The following is a 7279-nucleotide window of genomic DNA, read 5'->3' as shown; positions in this document are numbered from 1 at the left end:
TTTCCAAAATAGGAACAATTTATGCTCCTAAGAGACTCTTTTATTCTATAGATTTGGAAAATAATATTTTATATAGTATATAATTTCTTTAGTAAATTGTTATTACGACGAATTTTCAATACGTATTTGATTATTACTGGGCTTATTATGTCGTTAATTAAACATACAAAAATATATTTTTAAATAAAAAATTACAATAATTAATTTGCGTTAAAAATTTAATTATATTTTACCTTTTATAAAAAATGATTTATATTACAGATATTTCGGTCTACATCGTAGACTATCTTCAGTATACAATAATAAATATTTCTTTAGTATAAAAATTAAACTACATGTTATTAGTTAATTATCTGTAACTAAATAAAAACTATAAAATTTTTTACCCGGGTGATATGAAGTATAATAATATCTCTTATTTACGAAATATTGTTTTTATTAGTTACTAAATAAAAACAATGATATTTTCGCCCGGGTAATATGAAGTGTAATAATATTCTCTTACAAAATAATCTCTTATTTACGAGAATATTATTTTTATTAGTTACTAAATAAAAACAATAAAATTTTTACCCGGGTAATGTGAAGTTTAATAATATTCTCTTACAAAATAATGTCTTATTTACGAGAATATTGTTTTTATAAGTTACTAAATAAAAGTCATAAAATATTTACCACGGCGATTTGAAGTGTAATAATTTTCTATTAACAAATAATCTATTATTTACTGGAATATTTTCTTATTTGCTTAACTATAAAAAAAAAATTTTAAATTTAAAAAATGTTAAGTTTTTTTGGTATTAATAGTTGAAATTTTTTAACGATAATATTAAGCTATTTTAATACTACTCTTTAAAAAGTACTTGTTGAAATCTACTCATGTATATTTAGCGATATTACATGACAGGTTCAGTTGTTTTATAAGGCTAAAGCATGTCAAGAAGCTTTTGCATTTGCTTTTTCAATGCAATTGCTAAAATTTATCGAAAACTCTAATAAATGAAAATTTCTATTTACCAAAACAAAAGATAGAATAAATCTATTATCTATTTGCTATTTATCAATCTATTTGCTATTCAGTGCGCACAACATTGTTTCAACTACTAAGCAATACTGAGTATCTGCATTGCTTTCAGATATAAATCATTTTATTAAAAACTCTCTTTTACTTAGATTTGTGCAAAATCTTCTTAAATAGAATGACAAATTTATGAAATTGAAATTGAAAAACGTAATATCCATAACTTCTTAAAAACTACAGCAGCTCTTAAAAGCAGTTAAAGCAGTAATATTTAAATATTTCAAAACATTACTGCATTATTTGTATTATAATCATGATATAACTATAATATATAGTACATCAATTATTTCTGAAACAAATATAAATAAATTTTTATAGTATACACGAAACAAACATTTTTCTCTTATAAGTACCTTTAGATGAAAAATACTTTTTCCTAATCCAATACCATACATAAATGATCAGAAAAGAAAGATTAAAATTGGTTATAGCATCACTTCATTTATTTAGTATTCAGAATAAACGAAATGGATTCTGAACTACTATGTAGTACAAACCATCAGCTGCTAGTATCACCTTTAATGTTGTAACCGACATCTCCACTTGCCTTTTGCGATCCAATTCAGTAGTGCACACTATAGGGAAGCCAAAACTATTTAAACAAATTGTTCCAATAAAAAGCATGACCGAATAGGACATCATTTTCTTTCGCTATACAAACTGTGAATAAAATACTATAAATTTTTTTTTATGTAATATTTCAATGAAAGTGAAATTACCCAAATAACAAATTGGTTGGAGAAATTATAATCCAAATTTTATAATCTTGGAGGAATTAGATAATAACAAACCTAAATTGAAAACAACTTTTAGTTTCTTTGAAAGAAAAAACACCAAATTTTTATTAAATAATAGTTGTAAATTAAGAGATATGTTTTTAAATTAAAAATACTGTATAAAAAATTTTTGATCAAAAATAAAAGAAAAAGGTTATGATATAAAAACTTACAGTTGTATTCTTTAGAACTGTTTAAATTTTCTAAGTTGTCAGCTGCTCAACTGCGAGGTGATAGCTAACAAGATATCTTACAAAATGTCAAAACAGAATAGATTATAAAATCATTTTTAATTTTTCTGACAAATTTGAAATTTAACTGTCAAATTGTCAGTACTACTATTACTGATATTATTATGATTTTCAAATTTCAACTTCGAAAAACTACTCATTTACATGATATAAAACGTTTACACACTAAACTTTGTACATATATCGATCACATAAATAATGAAGTCTAAAAACTACGAGTTTAAGAATATAGCAAATTTTTTTCGCATGGATATCCAAGTAATACTAAACAAGTTATTACATCTGAAGTGAAAGCCTTTCATGATGTCAGTGCAAGTCTTTTGAACAGCTTCTGCAAGCATAACTCGTTCTGCTTCGATCTCCGAAATCAATCTCCCAAAATGTGTATGTAACACTATACCATATCAGGTTAATGCTAGAAATGATTACCTACTAAATTTTTTTTAGCGTTGATAGGTATAAACTAGAACGCTAGTTGACTCTGGGGAGATACGATACTGTACCTGGACTTTGTCATCGATTATAAAAATGTCAATGGTAAAATAGTAAGATGGTAAAAATTGACCCACCTGAAAAATTTCATTGCATAATGTATAATTGCGCCATGACTCTTTAGATTGATTTTAAAGGCCACCACCAACTCAAGAGGATCAACATTTTAATAACTTTTTTATTAATGTTATAAAAAATAATAAACATTTCAACAATAATGGCTTGCTCACGTACAACTTCATTTAATAAAATTGTTTTTTGATACTGATAGAAAAATGGGTTGTTGATTCAAAAAATTTTCGTTATATTTCTACAAATATAAAAGAAATTTCAAGCTAATTCTCTTTTTATTTTAAAAGATATTATATACAAAAAGAGGGCCCCCACGAATTAATGCGAAAGTGGTTATGTGGAGGAATAAGTATCACCGAAGAGGGGATGTTTTAATCCGTGTAGTACATATTAATGTTAAGTATTCGAACAAACCTTTCCAACGACTGTCGGTTTGATGGTGCATAAGGAATTGCACCTCCGTACCATTAAAAAAAAAATTATATTCAAAATGATTGCATATGAAAGAATTTCTATAATATTTGTAATACACAAACATTACATAAAATTGATAAAAATAAAAACTGTGCAGAATAAATTCAGGATATTTAATTTTCAATTAAATTAAATTCAGACTAGTTAAGTCTGTGCATTTGAGCACTCTTACTCTCTATTAACTGCGAACTTTCTTTATTATCCCTCTCTACGACTTGACTGGATTATTGTTTATTGTTTACTTCATCAGATTAAGCAATTGTTTATTGTTTATTGTTTACTTCATCAGATTAAGCAATAACTGATCTCAGATCTGCATACCTCCCCGAGGAGCCTGTAACCTTTCTGAGATTCGATAAAGCGGAGTTGGTAAGCCTGGCAGTAATGTTTTGAAATATTTAAGCCTATTAATTTTAATAGAAAGAATATTCTACCATTTTGTTTTTAAAAATGAATCTGCATTGTGACTTTTAAAAGTTTTGAAAAAAAATGTTGAGCATATAAATTATAATATAACTAATGTAAAAAAAAACGCTTCATTTAGTGCAGTGTGAACAGTTGGTTAAGTTAATCAAGACAAATAAATATTATAGAAGAGAGAAAATATTGTGAAAAATCGTTGATTTATACCTTTAGAATTTAAGGCATACTAATTTGTTTTTAAATACATCAAATAAAATATACTAATATATGAAATTTTTTTTATTCGTTTTATCATTTAAATAAAATTACTTGAATATTTGAGTTATTGTAAGTTAAATTCATTTATAACTAACACGCGATGTAACAAAATAAAAAAAAGATTCTATGAAAATTTAATAATTATTATATAAAGTAGTTTGACTAGGAAAACAATTATATAAATTCTAGAAAATATTAACAAAAACAACCCATAAAGATTATTTTAAATTATAACAAACAAAAATTGTGTAGATAAAACAAAAGCTATTAATTTTTCATTAGGAAAAAATCATTTTCTCAACAGAATTTTTACATCTTAATTTTCCTTATAGCTTTCAGACTATAAATGACTGTAAATGATAATTACAGTCGCCCTTTAAATACGAAATATACTGAAATCATTAACTTTGTAAAAAAATATGAACATTTATTTGCTAATTATATTTCAATTTTCAAATAAAAGTTAAATTTAACTCAAATTATGTCTTAAATTCACAAACAAAAGACAACAAAACGATTCTATAAGCGTTTAATTAACTTAAAATTAAAAATATTATTAAGAATTATTTCTAAACAAACTAAATATGAAGTAAACAAACAAATGATGAATTTCGATTAATTAGTGTTCCTTAAAAAAATTAAAATTATATTAAAATATTTTTCTGCACGCGAATTCAATTAACGTGAAAAAAATACTTTACGAACTCCAAAATCTGCTAACAGTTTTAATAGTAAAAAATGGATTGACTGTAGGTCGTCATAACCATTCCATTTTTAATGTTTTGCACAAGCGTAACTTTTGTTGATTTCCTGAAGGCATCAGAATTTATAACAGTTCGAATTACATGAATGATATGCGATTCTCTATATTGCCATTATACAGAAGTATCTTCTCTAATGATACGAAACGTACATATGACGAAACTGCGGTTCATCATTACTCGCATTGTTAACTGAAATAAATTATTTATTTTTATCTTCGATGGGAACAACTTCGAAGCATTGAAGAAGAAACCTAATGAATTTAAACCGAAAATGGTTTTTTGAGTTATTTACGCTTCATTTAAAACTTAAACCAGATAAAGCGCGAAAAAAAACTATAAAAAACAATTAAACGTAAATCAATCAAATATAAGACGATCTTCAAAAAACTTTATTTTACGAATATAAATATTTGCATAGCAATTTTGTGTATATTATTCGAAGTCGTAGTTAATATTGTGCGGAATTCCAAATACAAGTATTATTAATTTGTTCACCACAATTAAATAGTTTTTACAAAAAGATTAATTTCAATTAGAGCTTTTGATTTTACTTTTTTCTCCTAATTTATTCAACAGCAAATAAACAGAAATTTTGATTGAAGCTACACTAGTAAAAAAATTAGTAATATAAGTTAGAAGACATGATATTTGTATCCAATCAGAGATGAAAAGGAATTTCAGATACAAGTATCTTCATAAGTCTTTTAGTCATTCGAAATCGCATGCAACTCACAAGGAATACAGTAATCCCTTCCTATAATGAGATACCCTTATAACACCTTTTCATATTACACGATTTCAATTCCCCGTATAACACGAGCATTACCCTATATACAGTTCCTGAACAGGGATTTGTACAGTTCTTAATTAGCTTCGCGTTCCTTTGCACATTACGGGGTATTCGGGAATACCCCTATAACGCGGAACCAATCTACTGCGTTATAAAGGGGATCACTGTAACTTATTTTAATCGAAATGTTTATAAGATGAATAATGATTGACACTTAACCGTAAAAAAGTAAAGTGTTTCGAATGGCAACTTCAATATATATTATTATTATAGAGATATTATGATATCCCTATAATTATGTGAAAAGAATCTTTTAGTTGCGTTCTATTGTCATAACTCTCTATAACATGAAATATAAAAATTTTTGCAGGAAATTCCAACAAGCAAATCATGACTGCTAAGATTTACCCATAATCATTATGATATATTAAAGTAATAATTAAACTATTAATGAAACTATTAAAACAAAGTAATAATTATGGACACAAATTATATTTAAATTTCCCAAATTCTATTTTAATATTTTTACAAACAATTTCTTCAGATCTTCTTGACACATGGAAATAATTTCAAAATTGCTTAACATGTCAGAGAACTATTTTTATCTTCAAGATTGCGTGACAAATGTGGAAGTAAAATTGCTTCCATGTATATTATATCTCTACCAGAAATAAAAATTACAGTAAAAACATTTTAATAGTTTAAATAACAAAATTTTCAAGAAAATATTACCTAAGTGAATGAACTCAACATAAACAAAAGTAATAACATTTAATAGATCTACCTTTAAATAAATAAGCAAATATGACATAAACACAAAGTTACTTTGTAAATATAAAAATTAGGAAAATTACTTAAATTTTATTAAACAAATTTAAACATTGAATTTATTTATTTATTCAGTTGGTTAAACGTAATTCGAAAAACAATTTAAATGAAATAAGTGCAGTTAAAGCTGAGATATTAAAATTTAATAACCAATAACATATCTTCAACCATTAAATTAAATTAAATATTAAAAATGAGATATTGTATGTTAATATTATTGTTATTACTAGGAAATATGTAATTCATATTTGGAGAAAGTTTACCAATTTAAATTTATATTTACCAAAAAGATATATTTTAAATTCATGTCAGTAAATTAAATATAACATTACAAATTATTTTTTATATCTGTTATTATTTAAATCAAAAATTATTAATCTTTCAATATAAATCCAGTAAAATATAACACTATAACACTAATATAACTTTAAAAAATTTTTATTTATATTTGATTATTTATATTTGAACAACTATATGGAGTAAAAGATCAGCTACTAGAATTATCTTTAATGCTGCAACCGAGAACTGGATCTGCTTCAAATTGATCCGCTTCAGCAGTTTATCGTACAAGAAAGTCAGAATATTTAAACAAATGATTCCGAACAAGACATAGTTAAAAACAGTTATCTCAATTTATTGTAAATATAAAAAAAACATGATTAAAAATTAAGTAGGCAAATAGACATGATTAAAAATAAATAAATAAAAATCAAATAAAAATCAAATCTTTTCAGTTATCTTCATTATATATTTTAATGGAGAAAAAAATATCCACATATGCACAAAATGTAGGGACTGTTTTGTAGCGACTTTGCTAGCCAGACAGTCATGGTCACATTCAACTGTTGTGGTTTTCCAACTAAATGAAAAATATGAGAAAGAGAGACGGAAGGTAATTTCAATTAAACTTAAATCTCGATGACGAAACTTACTATACCTCGTCTTATTGGTCAAAATAGTATAGTTCAGTAATTGATTTCTTTACTTTTAGGAGTAGATCTGCACACATATGGTAATGTCTCATAATAAACTGGAATAATATTTCCCGTCATGTTTGCACTTTAGACTCT

General features: G+C 25.2%; 1 long non-coding RNA gene across 1 annotated transcript; it reads right to left on the bottom strand.

The window, feature by feature from the left end:
• Positions 1–1508: 1508 nt before the first annotated feature.
• LOC119686184 lies at positions 1509–2150 on the bottom strand. Its single transcript, XR_005252891.1, has 3 exons — positions 2031–2150; positions 1801–1872; positions 1509–1741 (listed from the first exon to the last, which is right to left on the bottom strand). It is a non-coding gene; the product is annotated as an uncharacterized LOC119686184 (long non-coding RNA).
• Between the last annotated feature and the right edge of the window lie 5129 nt (positions 2151–7279).

The sequence above is a fragment of the Teleopsis dalmanni genome, chromosome 2 (assembly GCF_002237135.1).
Source record: "Teleopsis dalmanni isolate 2A chromosome 2, ASM223713v2, whole genome shotgun sequence".
Taxonomy (NCBI): Eukaryota; Metazoa; Arthropoda; class Insecta; order Diptera; family Diopsidae; genus Teleopsis; species Teleopsis dalmanni.
The sequence above is the reverse complement of the archived record's forward strand: the minus strand, read 5'-3'. Positions and strand labels throughout refer to the sequence as shown.